The sequence below is a fragment of the Lissotriton vulgaris genome, chromosome 8 (genome assembly GCF_964263255.1).
Source record: "Lissotriton vulgaris chromosome 8, aLisVul1.2, whole genome shotgun sequence".
Lineage (NCBI taxonomy): Eukaryota > Metazoa > Chordata > Amphibia > Caudata > Salamandridae > Lissotriton > Lissotriton vulgaris.
This window is the reverse complement of record NC_141696.1, coordinates 807,582,917-807,603,299: the sequence shown is the minus strand read 5'-3', so window position 1 is coordinate 807,603,299 and position 20,383 is coordinate 807,582,917.

Here is a 20,383-nt window from a genome sequence, read left to right as displayed (position 1 = left end):
GTCGTTTTAACAGAGCTTTGCCTACTCAAAATATTCAATTTTGACCAATTTCAGGCACAGAAATGACTTTAAACACACTTATTTTAGTTGAAAAAGTAATAATTCACATCCAACCGTGATTTAAAGTCAAAAGATTAAATGTTAAAATTTCATCAATATTGACCATTTTTTCAACGTTCGACTGGTCCTGGGTCATCGTTTTTCATCAGAAAATTGATTTTTTGGACTCTACCAAAAATGATTCAATATGTCATTTGGATCGGGCCTCATGTTGAATAACCACTTTTTAAACCCTCACAGTGACCAAAATTGCCATTTTTACAGAGTTTTGCTTACTCAAAATCTTCAATTGTGACCAATTTCAGGCACAGAAATGACTTTAAACACACTTATTTTAGTTGAAAAAGTAATAATTCACATCCAACCGTCATTTAAAGTCAAAAGATTAAATGTTAAAATTTCATCAATATTTACCATTTTTAGAACGTTCGACTGGTCCGGGGTCATCGTTTTTCATCAGAAAATGGATTTTTTGGACTCTACCAAAAATGATTCAAAATGTCATTTGGATCGGGCCTCATGTTGAATAACCACTTTTTAAACCCTCACAGTGACAAAAATTGCCATTTTTACAGAGTTTTGCTTACTCAAAATCTTCAATTTTGACCAATTTCAGGCACAGAAATGATTTTAAACACACTTATTTTAGTTGAAAAAGTAATAATTCACATCCAATAGTCATTTAAAGTCAAAAGTTTAAATGTTGAAATGTCATCAATATTGACCATTTTTTCAACGTTCGACTGGTCCGGGGTCATCGTTTTTCATCAGAAATGTGATTTTTTGGACTCTACCAAAAATGATTAAAAATGATATTTGGATCGGGCCTCATGTTGAATAACCACTTTTTAAACCCTCACAGTGACCAAAATTGACATTTTTACAGAGTTTTGCTTACTCAAAAGCTTCAATTTTGACCAATTTCAGGCACAGAAATGACTTTAAACGCACTTATTTTAGTTGAAAAAGTAATAATTCACATCCAACAGTCATTTAAAGTCAAAAGTTTAAATGTTAAAATTTCATCAATATTGACCATTTTTTCAACGTTCGACTGGTCCGGGGTCATCGTTTTTCATCAGAAAATTGATTTTTTGGACTCTACCAAAAATGATTCAAAATGTCATTTGGATCGGGCCTCATGTTGAATAACCACTTTTTAAACCCTCACAGTGACCAAAATTGCCATTTTTACAGAGTTTTGCTTACCCAAAATCTTCAATTTTGACCAATTTCAGGCACTGAAATGACTTTAAACACACTTATTTTAGTTGATAAAGTTATAATTCACATCCAATCGTCATTTAAAGTCAAAAGATTAAATGTTAAAATTTCATCAATATTGACCATTTTTTCAACGTTCGACTGGTCCGGGGTCATCGTTTTTCATCAGAAAATTGATTTTTTGGACTCTACCAAAAATGATTCAAAATGTCATTTGGATCGGCCCTCATGTTGAATAACCACTTTTTGAACCCTCACAGTGACCAAAATTGCCATTTTTACAGAGTTTTGCTTACCCAAAATCTTCAATGTTGACCAATTTCAGGCACTGAAATGACTTTAAACACACTTATTTCAGTTGATAAAGTTATAATTCACATCCAACCGTCATTTAAAGTCAAAAGATTAAATGTTAAAATTTCATCAATATTGACCATTTTTGGAACGTTCGACTGGTCCGGGGTCATCGTTTTTCATCAGAAAATTGATTTTTTGGACTCTACCAAAAATGATTCAAAATGTCATTTGGATCGGGCCTCATGTTGAAAAATCACTTTTTAAACCCTCACAGTGACCAAAATTGCCATTTTTACAGAGCTTTGCTTACTCAAAATCTTCAATTTTGACCAATTTCAGGCACAGAAATGACTTTAAACACACTTATTTTAGTTGAAAAAGTAATAATTCACATCCAACCGTCATTTAAAGTCAAAAGATTAAATGTTAAAATTTCATCAATATTGACCATTTTTTCAACGTTCGACTGGTCCGGAGTCATCGTTTTTCATCAGAAAATTGATTTTTTGGACTCTACCAAAAATTATTCAAACTGTCTTTTGGATCGGGTCTCATGTTGAATAACCACTTTTTAAACCCTCACGGTGACCAAAATTGCCATTTTTACAGAGTTTTGCTTACTCAAAAGCTTCAATTTTGACCAATTTCAGGCACAGAAATGACTTTAAACACACTTATTTTAGTTGAAAAAGTAATAATTCACATCCAACCGTCATTTAAAGTCAAAAGATTAAATGTTAAAATTTCATCAATATTGACCATTTTTTCAACGTTCGACTGGTCCGGGGTCATCGTTTTTCATCAGAAAATTGATTTTTTGGACTCTACCAAAAATGATTCAAAATGTCATTTGGATCGGGCCTCATGTTGAAAAACCACTTTTTAAACCCTCACAGTGACCAAAATTGCCATTTTTACAGAGTTTTGCTTACCCAAAATCTTCAATTTTGACCAATTTCAGGCACTGAAATGACTTTAAACACACTTATTTTAGTTGATAAAGTTATAATTCACATCCAACCGTCATTTAAAGTCAAAAGATTAAATGTTAAAATTTCATCAATATTGACCATTTTTGGAACGTTCGACTGGTCCGGAGTCATCGTTTTTCATCAGAAAATTGATTTTTTGGACTCTACCAAAAATTATTCAAACTGTCTTTTGGATCGGGTCTCATGTTGAATAACCACTTTTTAAACCCTCACGGTGACCAAAATTGCCATTTTTACAGAGTTTTGCTTACTCAAAAGCTTCAATTTTGACCAATTTCAGGCACTGAAATGACTTTAAACACACTTATTTTAGTTGAAAGAGTAATAATTCACATCCAACCGTCATTTAAAGTCAAAAGATTAAATGTTAAAATTTCATCAATATTGACCAATTTTTTCAACGTTCGACTGGTCCGGGGTCATCGTTTTTCATCAGAAAATTTATTTTTTGGACTCTACCAAAAATTATTCAAACTGTCTTTTGGATCGGGTCTCATGTTGAATAACCACTTTTTAAACCCTCACAGTGACCAAAATTGCCATTTTTACAGAGTTTTGCTTACTCAAAAGCTTCAATTTTGACCAATTTCAGGCACAGAAATGACTTTAAACACACTTATTTTAGTTGAAAAAGTAATAATTCACATTCAACCGTCATTTAAAGTCAAAAGATTAAATGTTAAAATATCATCAATATTGACCATTTTTTCACCGTTCGACTGGTCCGGGGTCATCATTTTTCATAAGAAAATTGATTTTTTGGACTCTACCAAAAATGATTCAAAATGTCATTTGGATCGGGCCTCATGTTGAATAATCACTTTTTAAACCCTCACAGTGACCAAAATTGCCATTTTTACAGAGCTTTGCTTACTCAAAATCTTCAATTTTGACCAATTTCAGGCACAGAAATGACTTTAAACACACTTATTTTAGTTGAAAAAGTAATAATTCACATCCAACCATCATTTAAAGTCAAAAGATTAAATGTTAAAATTTCATCAATATTGACCATTTTTTCAACGTTCGACTGGTCCGGGGTCATCATTTTTCATAAGAAAATTGATTTTTTGGACTCTACCAAAAATGATTCAAAATGTCATTTGGATCGGGCCTCATGTTGAATAATCACTTTTTAAACCCTCACAGTGACCAAAATTGCCATTTTTACAGAGCTTTGCTTACTCAAAATCTTCAATTTTGACCAATTTCAGGCACTGAAATGACTTTAAACACACTTATTTTAGTTGAAAATGTAATAATTCACATCCAACCGTCATTCAAAGTCAAAAGATTAAATGTTAAAATGTCATCAATATTGACCATTTTTTCAATGTTCGACTGGTCCGGGGTCATCGTTTTTCATCAGAAAATTGATTTTTTGGACTCTACCAAAAATGATTCAAAATGTCATTTGGATCGGGCCTCATGTTGAATAACCACTTTTTAAACCCTCACAGTGACCAAAATTGCCATTTTTACAGAGCTTTGCTTACTCAAAATCTTCAATTTTGACCAATTTCAGGCACAGAAATGACTTTAAACACACTTATTTTAGTTGAAAAAGTAATAATTCACATCCAACCGTCATTTAAAGTCAAAAGATTAAATGTTAAAATGTCATCAATATTGACCATTTTTTCAATGTTCGACTGGTCTGGGGTCATCGTTTTTCATCAGAAATGTGATTTTTTGGACTCTACCAAAAATGATTAAAAATGATATTTGGATCGGGCCTCATGTTGAATAACCACTTTTTAAACCCTCACAGTGACCAAAAGTGCCATTTTTACAGAGTTTTGCTTACTCAAAATCTTCAATTTTGACCAATTTCTGGCACAGAAATGATTTTAAACACACTTATTTTAGTTGAAAAAGTAATAATTCACATCCAATAGTCATTTAAAGTCAAAAGTTTAAATGTTGAAATTTCATCAATATTGACCATTTTTTCAACGTTCGACTGGTCCGGGGTCATCGTTTTTCATCAGAAATGTGATTTTTTGGACTCTACCAAAAATGATTAAAAATGATATTTGGATCGGGCCTCATGTTGAATAACCACTTTTTAAACCCTCACAGTGACCAAAATTGACATTTTTACAGAGTTTTGCTTACTCAAAAGCTTCAATTTTGACCAATTTCAGGCACAGAAATGACTTTAAACGCACTTATTTTAGTTGAAAAAGTAATAATTCACATCCAACAGTCATTTAAAGTCAAAAGTTTAAATGTTAAAATTTCATCAATATTGACCATTTTTTCAACGTTCGACTGGTCCGGGGTCATCGTTTTTCATCAGAAAATTGATTTTTTGGACTCTACCAAAAATGATTCAAAATGTCATTTGGATCGGGCCTCATGTTGAATAACCACTTTTTAAACCCTCACAGTGACCAAAATTGCCATTTTTACAGAGTTTTGCTTACTCAAAATCTTCAATTGTGACCAATTTCAGGCACAGAAATGACTTTAAACACACTTATTTTAGTTGAAAAAGTAATAATTCACATCCAACCGTCATTTAAAGTCAAAAGATTAAATGTTAAAATTTCATCAATATTGACCATTTTTAGAACATTCGACTGGTCCGGGGTCATCGTTTTTCATCAGAAAATGGATTTTTTGGACTCTACCAAAAATGATTCAAAATGTCATTTGGATCGGGCCTCATGTTGAATAACCACTTTTTAAACCCTCACAGTGACAAAAATTGCCATTTTTACAGAGTTTTGCTTACTCAAAATCTTCAATTTTGACCAATTTCAGGCACAGAAATGACTTTAAACACACTTATTTTAGTTGAAAAAGTAATAATTCACATCCAACCGTGATTTAAAGTCAAAAGATTAAATGTTAAAATGTCATCAATATTGACCATTTTTTCAATGTTCGACTGGTCTGGGGTCATCGTTTTTCATCAGAAATGTGATTTTTTGGACTCTACCAAAAATGATTAAAAATGATATTTGGATCGGGCCTCATGTTGAATAACCACTTTTTAAACCCTCACAGTGACCAAAAGTGCCATTTTTACAGAGTTTTGCTTACTCAAAATCTTCAATTTTGACCAATTTCAGGCACTGAAATGACTTTAAACACACTTATTTTAGTTGATAAAGTTATAATTCACATCCAATCGTCATTTAAAGTCAAAAGATTAAATGTTAAAATTTCATCAATATTGACCATTTTTTCAACGTTCGACTGGTCCGGGGTCATCGTTTTTCATCAGAAAATTGATTTTTTGGACTCTACCAAAAATGATTCAAAATGTCATTTGGATCGGCCCTCATGTTGAATAACCACTTTTTGAACCCTCACAGTGACCAAAATTGCCATTTTTACAGAGTTTTGCTTACCCAAAATCTTCAATGTTGACCAATTTCAGGCACTGAAATGACTTTAAACACACTTATTTCAGTTGATAAAGTTATAATTCACATCCAACCGTCATTTAAAGTCAAAAGATTAAATGTTAAAATTTCATCAATATTGACCATTTTTGGAACGTTCGACTGGTCCGGGGTCATCGTTTTTCATCAGAAAATTGATTTTTTGGACTCTACCAAAAATGATTCAAAATGTCATTTGGATCGGGCCTCATGTTGAAAAATCACTTTTTAAACCCTCACAGTGACCAAAATTGCCATTTTTACAGAGCTTTGCTTACTCAAAATCTTCAATTTTGACCAATTTCAGGCACAGAAATGACTTTAAACACACTTATTTTAGTTGAAAAAGTAATAATTCACATCCAACCGTCATTTAAAGTCAAAAGATTAAATGTTAAAATTTCATCAATATTGACCATTTTTTCAACGTTCGACTGGTCCGGAGTCATCGTTTTTCATCAGAAAATTGATTTTTTGGACTCTACCAAAAATTATTCAAACTGTCTTTTGGATCGGGTCTCATGTTGAATAACCACTTTTTAAACCCTCACGGTGACCAAAATTGCCATTTTTACAGAGTTTTGCTTATTTAAAAGCTTCAATTTTGACCAATTTCAGGCACTGAAATGACTTTAAACACACTTATTTTAGTTGAAAAAGTAATAATTCACATCCAACCGTCATTTAAAGTCAAAAGATTAAATGTTAAAATTTCATCAATATTGACCATTTTTTCAACGTTCGACTGGTCCGGGGTCATCGTTTTTCATCAGAAAATTGATTTTTTGGACTCTACCAAAAATGATTCAAAAATGTCATTTGGATCGGGCCTCATGTTGAATAACCACTTTTTAAACCCTCACAGTGACCAAAATTGCCATTTTTACAGAGTTTTGCTTACTCAAAATCTTCAATTTTGACCAATTTCAGGCACAGAAATGACTTTAAACACTTATTTTAGTTGAAAAAGTAATAATTCACATTCAACCGTCATTTAAAGTCAAAAGATTAAATGTTAAAATTTCATCAATATTGACCATTTTTTCAATGTTCGACTGGTCCGGGGTCATCGTTTTTCATCAGAAAATTGATTTTTTGGACTCTACCAAAAATGATTCAAAATGTCATTTGGATCGGGCCTCATGTTGAATAACCACTTTTTAAACCCTCACAGTGACCAAAATTGCCATTTTTACAGAGCTTTGCTTACTCAAAATCTTCAATTTTGACCAATTTCAGGCACAGAAATGACTTTAAACACACTTATTTTAGTTGAAAAAGTAATAATTCACATCCAACCGTCATTTAAAGTCAAAAGATTAAATGTTAAAATTTCATCAATATTGACCATTTTTTCAACGTTCGACTGGTCCGGAGTCATTGTTTTTCATCAGAAAATTGATTTTTTGGACTCTACCAAAAATTATTCAAAATGTCTTTTAGATCGGGTCTCATGTTGAATAACCACTTTTTAAACCCTCACAGTGACCAAAATTGTCGTTTTAACAGAGCTTTGCCTACTCAAAATATTCAATTTTGACCAATTTCAGGCACAGAAATGACTTTAAACACACTTATTTTAGTTGAAAAAGTAATAATTCACATCCAACCATCATTTAAAGTCAAAAGATTAAATGTTAAAATTTCATCAATATTGACCATTTTTTCAACGTTCGACTGGTCCTGGGTCATCGTTTTTCATCAGAAAATTGATTTTTTGGACTCTACCAAAAATGATTCAATATGTCATTTGGATCGGGCCTCATGTTGAATAACCACTTTTTAAACCCTCACAGTGACCAAAATTGCCATTTTTACAGAGTTTTGCTTACTCAAAATCTTCAATTGTGACCAATTTCAGGCACAGAAATGACTTTAAACACACTTATTTTAGTTGAAAAAGTAATAATTCACATCCAACCGTCATTTAAAGTCAAAAGATTAAATGTTAAAATTTCATCAATATTTACCATTTTTAGAACGTTCGACTGGTCCGGGGTCATCGTTTTTCATCAGAAAATGGATTTTTTGGACTCTACCAAAAATGATTCAAAATGTCATTTGGATCGGGCCTCATGTTGAATAACCACTTTTTAAACCCTCACAGTGACAAAAATTGCCATTTTTACAGAGTTTTGCTTACTCAAAATCTTCAATTTTGACCAATTTCAGGCACAGAAATGACTTTAAACACACTTATTTTAGTTGAAAAAGTAATAATTCACATCCAACCGTGATTTAAAGTCAAAAGATTAAATGTTAAAATGTCATCAATATTGACCATTTTTTCAATGTTCGACTGGTCTGGGGTCATCGTTTTTCATCAGAAATGTGATTTTTTGGACTCTACCAAAAATGATTAAAAATGATTTTTGGATCGGGCCTCATGTTGAATAACCACTTTTTAAACCCTCACAGTGACCAAAAGTGCCATTTTTACAGAGTTTTGCTTACTCAAAATCTTCAATTTTGACCAATTTCTGGCACAGAAATGATTTTAAACACACTTATTTTAGTTGAAAAAGTAATAATTCACATCCAATAGTCATTTAAAGTCAAAAGTTTAAATGTTGAAATTTCATCAATATTGACCATTTTTTCAACGTTCGACTGGTCCGGGGTCATCGTTTTTCATCAGAAATGTGATTTTTTGGACTCTACCAAAAATGATTAAAAATGATATTTGGATCGGGCCTCATGTTGAATAACCACTTTTTAAACCCTCACAGTGACCAAAATTGACATTTTTACAGAGTTTTGCTTACTCAAAAGCTTCAATTTTGACCAATTTCAGGCACAGAAATGACTTTAAACGCACTTATTTTAGTTGAAAAAGTAATAATTCACATCCAACAGTCATTTAAAGTCAAAAGTTTAAATGTTAAAATTTCATCAATATTGACCATTTTTTCAACGTTCGACTGGTCCGGGGTCATCGTTTTTCATCAGAAAATTGATTTTTTGGACTCTACCAAAAATGATTCAAAATGTCATTTGGATCGGGCCTCATGTTGAATAACCACTTTTTAAACCCTCACAGTGACCAAAATTGACATTTTTACAGAGTTTTGCTTACTCAAAATCTTCAATTTTGACCAATTTCTGGCACAGAAATGATTTTAAACACACTTATTTTAGTTGAAAAAGTAATAATTCACATCCAATAGTCATTTAAAGTCAAAAGTTTAAATGTTAAAATTTCATCAATATTGACCATTTTTTCAACGTTCGACTGGTCCGGGGTCATCGTTTTTCATCAGAAATGTGATTTTTTGGACTCTACCAAAAATGATTAAAAATGATATTTGGATCGGGCCTCATGTTGAATAACCACTTTTTAAACCCTCACAGTGACCAAAATTGACATTTTTACAGAGTTTTGCTTACTCAAAAGCTTCAATTTTGACCAATTTCAGGCACAGAAATGACTTTAAACACACTTATTTTAGTTGAAAAAGTAATAATTCACATCCAACCGTCATTTAAAGTCAAAAGAATAAATGTTAAAATTTCATCAATATTGACCATTTTTTCAACGTCTGACTGGTCCGGGGTCATCGTTTTTCATCAGAAAATTGATTTTTTGGACTCTACCAAAAATGATTCAAAATGTCATTTGGATCGGGCCTCATGTTGAATAACCACTTTTTAAACCCTCACAGTGACCAAAATTGCCATTTTTACAGAGTTTTGCTTACCCAAAATCTTCAATTTTGACCAATTTCAGGCACTGAAATGACTTTAAACACACTTATTTTAGTTGATAAAGTTATAATTCACATCCAATCGTCATTTAAAGTCAAAAGATTAAATGTTAAAATTTCATCAATATTGACCATTTTTTCAACGTTCGACTGGTCCGGGGTCATCGTTTTTCATCAGAAAATTGATTTTTTGGACTCTACCAAAAATGATTCAAAATGTCATTTGGATCGGCCCTCATGTTGAATAACCACTTTTTGAACCCTCACAGTGACCAAAATTGCCATTTTTACAGAGTTTTGCTTACCCAAAATCTTCAATTTTGACCAATTTCAGGCACTGAAATGACTTTAAACACACTTATTTTAGTTGATAAAGTTATAATTCACATGCAACCGTCATTTAAAGTCAAAAGATTAAATGTTAAAATTTCATCAATATTGACCATTTTTGGAACGTTCGACTGGTCCGGAGTCATCGTTTTTCATCAGAAAATTGATTTTTTGGACTCCACCAAAAATTATTCAAACTGTCTTTTGGATCGGGTCTCATGTTGAATAACCACTTTTTAAACCCTCACGGTGACCAAAATTGCCATTTTTACAGAGTTTTGCTTACTCAAAAGCTTCAATTTTGACCAATTTCAGGCACTGAAATGACTTTAAACACACTTATTTTAGTTGAAAGAGTAATAATTCACATCCAACCGTCATTCAAAGTCAAAAGATTAAATGTTAAAATTTCATCAATATTGACCATTTTTTCAACGTTCGACTGGTCCGGGGTCATCGTTTTTCATCAGAAAATGGATTTTTTGGACTCTACCAAAAATTATTCAAACTGTCTTTTGGATCGGGTCTCATGTTGAATAACCACTTTTTAAACCCTCACAGTGACCAAAATTGCCATTTTTACAGAGTTTTGCTTACTCAAAAGCTTCAATTTTGACCAATTTCAGGCACAGAAATGACTTTAAACACACTTATTTTAGTTGAAAAAGTAATAATTCACATCCAACCGTCATTTAAAGTCAAAAGATTAAATGTTAAAATTTCATCAATATTGACCATTTTTTCAACGTCTGACTGGTCCGGGGTCATCGTTTTTCATCAGAAAATTGATTTTTTGGACTCTACCAAAAATGATTCAAAATGTCATTTGGATCGGGCCTCATGTTGAATAACCACTTTTTAAACCCTCACAGTGACCAAAATTGCCATTTTTACAGAGTTTTGCTTACCCAAAATCTTCAATTTTGACCAATTTCAGGCACTGAAATGACTTTAAACACACTTATTTTAGTTGATAAAGTTATAATTCACATCCAACCGTCATTTAAAGTCAAAAGATTAAATGTTAAAATTTCATCAATATTGACCATTTTTTCAACGTTCGACTGGTCCGGGGTCATCGTTTTTCATCAGAAAATTGATTTATTGGACTCTACCAAAAATGATTCAAAATGTCATTTGGATCGGCCCTCATGTTGAATAACCACTTTTTAAACCCTCACAGTGACCAAAATTGCCATTTTTACAGAGTTTTGCTTACTCAAAATCTTCAATTTTGACCAATTTCTGGCACAGAAATGACTTTAAACACACTTATTTTAGTTGAAAAAGTAATAATTCACATCCAACCGTCATTTAAAGTCAAAAGATTAAATGTTAAAATATCATCAATATTGACCATTTTTTCACCGTTCGACTGGTCCGGGGTCATCATTTTTCATAAGAAAATTGATTTTTTGGACTCTACCAAAAATGATTCAAAATGTCATTTGGATCGGGCCTCATGTTGAATAATCACTTTTTAAACCCTCACAGTGACCAAAATTGCCATTTTTACAGAGCTTTGCTTACTCAAAATCTTCAATTTTGACCAATTTCAGGCACAGAAATGACTTTAAACACACTTATTTTAGTTGATAAAGTTATAATTCACATCCAACCGTCATTTAAAGTCAAAAGATTAAATGTTAAAATTTCATCAATATTGACCATTTTTGGAACGTTCGACTGCTCCGGGGTCATCGTTTTTCTTCAGAAAATTGATTTTTTGGACTCTACCAAAAATGATTCAAAATGTCTTTTGGATCGGGTCTCATGTTGAATAACCACTTTTTAAACCCTCACAGCGACCAAAATTGCCATTTTTACAGAGTTTTGCTTACTCAAAATCTTAAATTTTGACCAATTTCAGGCACAGAAATGACTTTAAACACACTTATTTTAGTTGAAAATGTAATAATTCACATCCAACCGTCATTCAAAGTCAAAAGATTAAATGTTAAAATTTCATCAATATTGACCATTTTTTCAATGTTCGACTGGTCCGGGGTCATCGTTTTTCATCAGAAAATTGATTTTTTGGACTCTACCAAAAATGATTCAAAATGTCATTTGGATCGGGCCTCATGTTGAATAACCACTTTTTAAACCCTCACAGTGACCAAAATTGCCATTTTTACAGAGCTTTGCTTACTCAAAATCTTCAATTTTGACCAATTTCAGGCACAGAAATGACTTTAAACACACTTATTTTAGTTGAAAAAGTAATAATTCACATCCAACCGTCATTTAAAGTCAAAAGATTAAATGTTAAAATTTCATCAATATTGACCATTTTTTCAACGTTCGACTGGTCCGGAGTCATTGTTTTTCATCAGAAAATTGATTTTTTGGACTCTACCAAAAATTATTCAAACTGTCTTTTAGATCGGGTCTCATGTTGAATAACCACTTTTTAAACCCTCACGGTGACCAAAATTGCCATTTTTACAGAGTTTTGCTTACTCAAAAGCTTCAATTTTGACCAATTTCAGGCACTGAAATGACTTTAAACACACTTATTTTAGTTGAAAATGTAATAATTCACATCCAACCGTCATTCAAAGTCAAAAGATTAAATGTTAAAATTTCATCAATATTGATCATTTTTTCAACGTTCGACTGGTCCGGGGTCATCGTTTTTCATCAGAAAATTGATTTTTTGGACTCTACCAAAAATGATTCAAAATGTCATTTGGATCGGGCCTCATGTTGAATAATCACTTTTTAAACCCTCACAGTGACCAAAATTGCCGTTTTAACAGAGCTTTGCCTACTCAAAATATTCAATTTTGACCAATTTCAGGCACAGAAATGACTTTAAACACACTTATTTTAGTTGAAAAAGTAATAATTCACATCCAACCATCATTTAAAGTCAAAAGATTAAATGTTAAAATTTCATCAATATTGACCATTTTTTCAACGTTCGACTGGTCCTGGGTCATCGTTTTTCATCAGAAAATTGATTTTTTGGACTCTACCAAAAATGATTCAATATGTCATTTGGATCGGGCCTCATGTTGAATAACCACTTTTTAAACCCTCACAGTGACCAAAATTGCCATTTTTACAGAGTTTTGCTTACTCAAAATCTTCAATTGTGACCAATTTCAGGCACAGAAATGACTTTAAACACACTTATTTTAGTTGAAAAAGTAATAATTCACATCCAACCGTGATTTAAAGTCAAAAGATTAAATGTTAAAATGTCATCAATATTGACCATTTTTTCAATGTTCGACTGGTCTGGGGTCATCGTTTTTCATCAGAAATGTGAATTTTTTGGACTCTACCAAAAATGATTAAAAATGATATTTGGATCGGGCCTCATGTTGAATAACCACTTTTTAAACCCTCACAGTGACCAAAAGTGCCATTTTTACAGAGTTTTGCTTACTCAAAATCTTCAATTTTGACCAATTTCTGGCACAGAAATGATTTTAAACACACTTATTTTAGTTGAAAAAGTAATAATTCACATCCAATAGTCATTTAAAGTCAAAAGTTTAAATGTTAAAATTTCATCAATATTGACCATTTTTTCAACGTTCGACTGGTCCGGGGTCATCGTTTTTCATCAGAAAATTGATTTTTTGGACTCTACCAAAAATGATTCAAAATGTCATTTGGATCGGGCCTCATGTTGAATAACCACTTTTTAAACCCTCACAGTGACCAAAATTGACATTTTTACAGAGTTTTGCTTACTCAAAATCTTCAATTTTGACCAATTTCTGGCACAGAAATGATTTTAAACACACTTATTTTAGTTGAAAAAGTAATAATTCACATCCAATAGTCATTTAAAGTCAAAAGTTTAAATGTTAAAATTTCATCAATATTGACCATTTTTTCAACGTTCGACTGGTCCGGGGTCATCGTTTTTCAGCAGAAATGTGATTTTTTGGACTCTACCAAAAATGATTAAAAATGATATTTGGATCGGGCCTCATGTTGAATAACCACTTTTTAAACCCTCACAGTGACCAAAATTGACATTTTTACAGAGTTTTGCTTACTCAAAAGCTTCAATTTTGACCAATTTCAGGCACGGAAATGACTTTAAACGCACTTATTTTAGTTGAAAAAGTAATAATTCACATCCAACAGTCATTTAAAGTCAAAAGTTTAAATGTTAAAATTTCATCAATATTGACCATTTTTTCAACGTTCGACTGGTCCGGGGTCATCGTTTTTCATCAGAAAATTGATTTTTTGGACTCTACCAAAAATGATTCAAAATGTCATTTGGATCGGCCCTCATGTTGAATAACCACTTTTTAAACCCTCACAGTGACCAAAATTGCCATTTTTACAGAGTTTTGCTTACCCAAAATCTTCAATGTTGACCAATTTCAGGCACTGAAATGACTTTAAACACACTTATTTCAGTTGATAAAGTTATAATTCACATCCAACCGTCATTTAAAGTCAAAAGATTAAATGTTAAAATTTCATCAATATTGACCATTTTTGGAACGTTCGACTGGTCCGGGGTCATTGTTTTTCATCAGAAAATTGTTTTTTTGGACTCTACCAAAAATGATTCAAAATGTCATTTGGATCGGGCCTCATGTTGAAAAATCACTTTTTAAACCCTCACAGTGACCAAAATTGCCATTTTTACAGAGCTTTGCTTACTCAAAATCTTCAATTTTGACCAATTTCAGGCACAGAAATGACTTTAAACACACTTATTTTAGTTGAAAAAGTAATAATTCACATCCAACCGTCATTTAAAGTCAAAAGATTAAATGTTAAAATTTCATCAATATTGACCATTTTTGGAACGTTCGACTGGTCCGGAGTCATCGTTTTTCATCAGAAAATTGATTTTTTGGACTCTACCAAAAATTATTCAAACTGTCTTTTGGATCGGGTCTCATGTTGAATAACCACTTTTTAAACCCTCACGGTGACCAAAATTGCCATTTTTACAGAGTTTTGCTTACTCAAAAGCTTCAATTTTGACCAATTTCAGGCACAGAAATGACTTTAAACACACTTATTTTAGTTGAAAGAGTAATAATTCACATCCAACCGTCATTTAAAGTCAAAAGATTAAATGTTAAAATTTCATCAATATTGACCATTTTTTCAACGTTCGACTGGTCCGGGGTCATCGTTTTTCATCAGAAAATTGATTTTTTGGACTCTACCAAAAATGATTCAAACTGTCTTTTGGATCGGGTCTCATGTTGAATAACCACTTTTTAAACCCTCACAGTGACCAAAATTGCCATTTTTACAGAGTTTTGCTTACCCAAAATCTTCAATTTTGACCAATTTCAGGCACTGAAATGACTTTAAACACACTTATTTTAGTTGATAAAGTTATAATTCACATCCAATCGTCATTTAAAGTCAAAAGATTAAATGTTAAAATTTCATCAATATTGACCATTTTTTCAACGTTCGACTGGTCCGGGGTCATCGTTTTTCATCAGAAAATTGATTTTTTGGACTCTACCAAAAATGATTCAAAATGTCATTTGGATCGGGCCTCATGTTGAAAAATCACTTTTTAAACCCTCACAGTGACCAAAATTGCCATTTTTACAGAGCTTTGCTTACTCAAAATCTTCAATTTTGACCAATTTCAGGCACAGAAATGACTTTAAACACACTTATTTTAGTTGAAAAAGTAATAATTCACATCCAACCGTCATTTAAAGTCAAAAGATTAAATGTTAAAATTTCATCAATATTGACCATTTTTTCAACGTTCGACTGGTCCGGAGTCATCGTTTTTCATCAGAAAATTGATTTTTTGGACTCTACCAAAAATTATTCAAACTGTCTTTTGGATCGGGTCTCATGTTGAATAACCACTTTTTAAACCCTCACGGTGACCAAAATTGCCATTTTTACAGAGTTTTGCTTACTCAAAAGCTTCAATTTTGACCAATTTCAGGCACAGAAATGACTTTAAACACACTTATTTTAGTTGAAAAAGTAATAATTCACATCCGACCGTCATTTAAAGTCAAAAGATTAAATGTTAAAATTTCATCAATATTGACCATATTTTCAACGTTCGACTGGTCCGGGGTCATCGTTTTTCATCAGAAAATTGATTTTTTGGACTCTACCAAAAATGATTCAAAATGTCATTTGGATCGGGCCTCATGTTGAATAACCACTTTTTAAACCCTCACAGTGACCAAAATTGCCATTTTTACAGAGTTTTGCTTACCCAAAATCTTCAATTTTGACCAATTTCAGGCACTGAAATGACTTTAAACACACTTATTTTAGTTGATAAAGTTATAATTCACATCCAACCGTCATTTAAAGTCAAAAGATTAAATGTTAAAATTTCATCAATATTGACCATTTTTGGAACGTTCGACTGGTCCGGAGTCATCGTTTTTCATCAGAAAATTGATTTTTTGGACTCTACCAAAAATTATTCAAACTGTCTTTTGGATCGGGTCTCATGTTGAATAACCACTTTTTAAACCCTCACGGTGACCAAAATTGCCATTTTTACAGAGTTTTGCTTACTCAAAAGCTTCAATTTTGACCAATTTCAGGCACTGAAATGACTTTAAACACACTTATTTTAGTTGAAAGAGTAATAATTCACATCCAACCGTCATTCAAAGTCAAAAGATTAAATGTTAAAATTTCATCAATATTGACCATTTTTTCAACGTTCGACTGGTCCGGGGCCATCGTTTTTCATCAGAAAATTTATTTTTTGGACTCTACCAAAAATGATTCAAAATGTCATTTGGATCGGCCCTCATGTTGAATAACCACTTTTTAAACCCTCACAGTGACCAAAATTGCCATTTTTACAGAGTTTTGCTTACTCAAAATCTTCAATTTTGACCAATTTCTGGCACAGAAATGACTTTAAACACACTTATTTTAGTTGAAAAAGTAATAATTCACATCCAACCGTCATTTAAAGTCAAAAGATTAAATGTTAAAATTTCATCAATATTGACCATTTTTTCAACGTTCGACTGGTCCGGGGTCATCGTTTTTCATCAGAAAATTTATTTTTTGGACTCTACCAAAAATTATTCAAACTGTCTTTTGGATCGGGTCTCATGTTGAATAACCACTTTTTAAACCCTCACAGTGACCAAAATTGCCATTTTTACAGAGTTTTGCTTACTCAAAAGCTTCAATTTTGACCAATTTCAGGCACAGAAATGACTTTAAACACACTTATTTTAGTTGAAAAAGTAATAATTCACATTCAACCGTCATTTAAAGTCAAATGATTAAATGTTAAAATATCATCAATATTGACCATTTTTTCACCGTTCGACTGGTCCGGGGTCATCATTTTTCATAAGAAAATTGATTTTTTGGACTCTACCAAAAATGATTCAAAATGTCATTTGGATCGGGCCTCATGTTGAATAATCACTTTTTAAACCCTCACAGTGACCAAAATTGCCATTTTTACAGAGCTTTGCTTACTCAAAATCTTAAATTTTGACCAATTTCAGGCACAGAAATGACTTTAAACACACTTATTTTAGTTGAAAAAGTAATAATTCACATCCAACCATCATTTAAAGTCAAAAGATTAAATGTTAAAATTTCATCAATATTGACCATTTTTTCAATGTTCGACTGGTCCGGGGTCATCGTTTTTCATCAGAAAATTGATTTTTTGGACTCTACCAAAAATGATTCAAAATGTCATTTGGATCGGGCCTCATGTTGAATAACCACTTTTTAAACCCTCACAGTGACCAAAATTGCCATTTTTACAGAGCTTTGCTTACTCAAAATCTTCAATTTTGACCAATTTCAGGCACAGAAATGACTTTAAACACACTTATTTTAGTTGAAAAAGTAATAATTCACATCCAACCGTCATTTAAAGTCAAAAGATTAAATGTTAAAATTTCATCAATATTGACCATTTTTTCAACGTTCGACTGGTCCGGAGTCATTGTTTTTCATCAGAAAATTGATTTTTTGGACTCTACCAAAAATTATTCAAACTGTCTTTTAGATCGGGTCTCATGTTGAATAACCACTTTTTAAACCCTCACGGTGACCAAAATTGCCATTTTTACAGAGTTTTGCTTACTCAAAAGCTTCAATTTTGACCAATTTCAGGCACTGAAATGACTTTAAACACACTTATTTTAGTTGAAAATGTAATAATTCACATCCAACCGTCATTCAAAGTCAAAAGATTAAATGTTAAAATTTCATCAATATTGACCATTTTTTCAACGTTCGACTGGTCCGGGGTCATCGTTTTTCATCAGAAAATTGATTTTTTGGACTCTACCAAAAATGATTCAAAATGTCATTTGGATCGGGCCTCATGTTGAATAATCACTTTTTAAACCCTCACAGTGACCAAAATTGCCGTTTTAACAGAGCTTTGCCTACTCAAAATATTCAATTTTGACCAATTTCAGGCACAGAAATGACTTTAAACACACTTATTTTAGTTGAAAAAGTAATAATTCACATCCAACCATCATTTAAAGTCAAAAGATTAAATGTTAAAATTTCATCAATATTGACCATTTTTTCAACGTTCGACTGGTCCTGGGTCATCGTTTTTCATCAGAAAATTGATTTTTTGGACTCTACCAAAAATGATTCAATATGTCATTTGGATCGGGCCTCATGTTGAATAACCACTTTTTAAACCCTCACAGTGACCAAAATTGCCATTTTTACAGAGTTTTGCTTACTCAAAATCTTCAATTGTGACCAATTTCAGGCACAGAAATGACTTTAAACACACTTATTTTAGTTGAAAAAGTAATAATTCACATCCAACCGTGATTTAAAGTCAAAAGATTAAATGTTAAAATGTCATCAATATTGACCATTTTTTCAATGTTCGACTGGTCTGGGGTCATCGTTTTTCATCAGAAATGTGATTTTTTGGACTCTACCAAAAATGATTAAAAATGATATTTGGATCGGGCCTCATGTTGAATAACCACTTTTTAAACCCTCACAGTGACCAAAAGTGCCATTTTTACAGAGTTTTGCTTACTCAAAATCTTCAATTTTGACCAATTTCTGGCACAGAAATGATTTTAAACACACTTATTTTAGTTGAAAAAGTAATAATTCACATCCAATAGTCATTTAAAGTCAAAAGTTTAAATGTTAAAATTTCATCAATATTGACCATTTTTTCAACGTTCGACTGGTCCGGGGTCATCGTTTTTCATCAGAAAATTGATTTTTTGGACTCTACCAAAAATGATTCAAAATGTCATTTGGATCGGGCCTCATGTTGAATAACCACTTTTTAAACCCTCACAGTGACCAAAATTGACATTTTTACAGAGTTTTGCTTACTCAAAATCTTCAATTTTGACCAATTTCTGGCACAGAAATGATTTTAAACACACTTATTTTAGTTGAAAAAGTAATAATTCACATCCAATAGTCATTTAAAGTCAAAAGTTTAAATGTTAAAATTTCATCAATATTGACCATTTTTTCAACGTTCGACTGGTCCGGGGTCATCGTTTTTCATCAGAAATGTGATTTTTTGGACTCTACCAAAAATGATTAAAAATGATATTTGGATCGGGCCTCATGTTGAATAACCACTTTTTAAACCCTCACAGTGACCAAAATTGACATTTTTACAGAGTTTTGCTTACTCAAAAGCTTCAATTTTGACCAATTCCAGGCACAGAAATGACTTTAAACGCACTTATTTTAGTTGAAAAAGTAATAATTCACATCCAACAGTCATTTAAAGTCAAAAGTTTAAATGTTAAAATTTCATCAATATTGACCATTTTTTCAACGTTCGACTGGTCCGGGGTCATCGTTTTTCATCAGAAAATTGATTTTTTGGACTCTACCAAAAATGATTCAAAATGTCATTTGGATCGGCCCTCATGTTGAATAACCACTTTTTAAACCCTCACAGTGACCAAAATTGCCATTTTTACAGAGTTTTGCTTACCCAAAATCTTCAATGTTGACCAATTTCAGGCACTGAAATGACTTTAAACACACTTATTTCAGTTGATAAAGTTATAATTCACATCCAACCGTCATTTAAAGTCAAAAGATTAAATGTTAAAATGTCATCAATATTGACCATTTTTGGAACGTTCGACTGGTCCGGGGTTATCGTTTTTCATCAGAAAATTGTTTTTTTGGACTCTACCAAAAATGATTCAAAATGTCATTTGGATCGGGCCTCATGTTGAAAAATCACTTTTTAAACCCTCACAGTGACCAAAATTGCCATTTTTACAGAGCTTTGCTTACTCAAAATCTTCAATTTTGACCAATTTCAGGCACAGAAATGACTTTAAACACACTTATTTTAGTTGAAAAAGTAATAATTCACATCCAACCGTCATTTAAAGTCAAAAGATTAAATGTTAAAATTTCATCAATATTGACCATT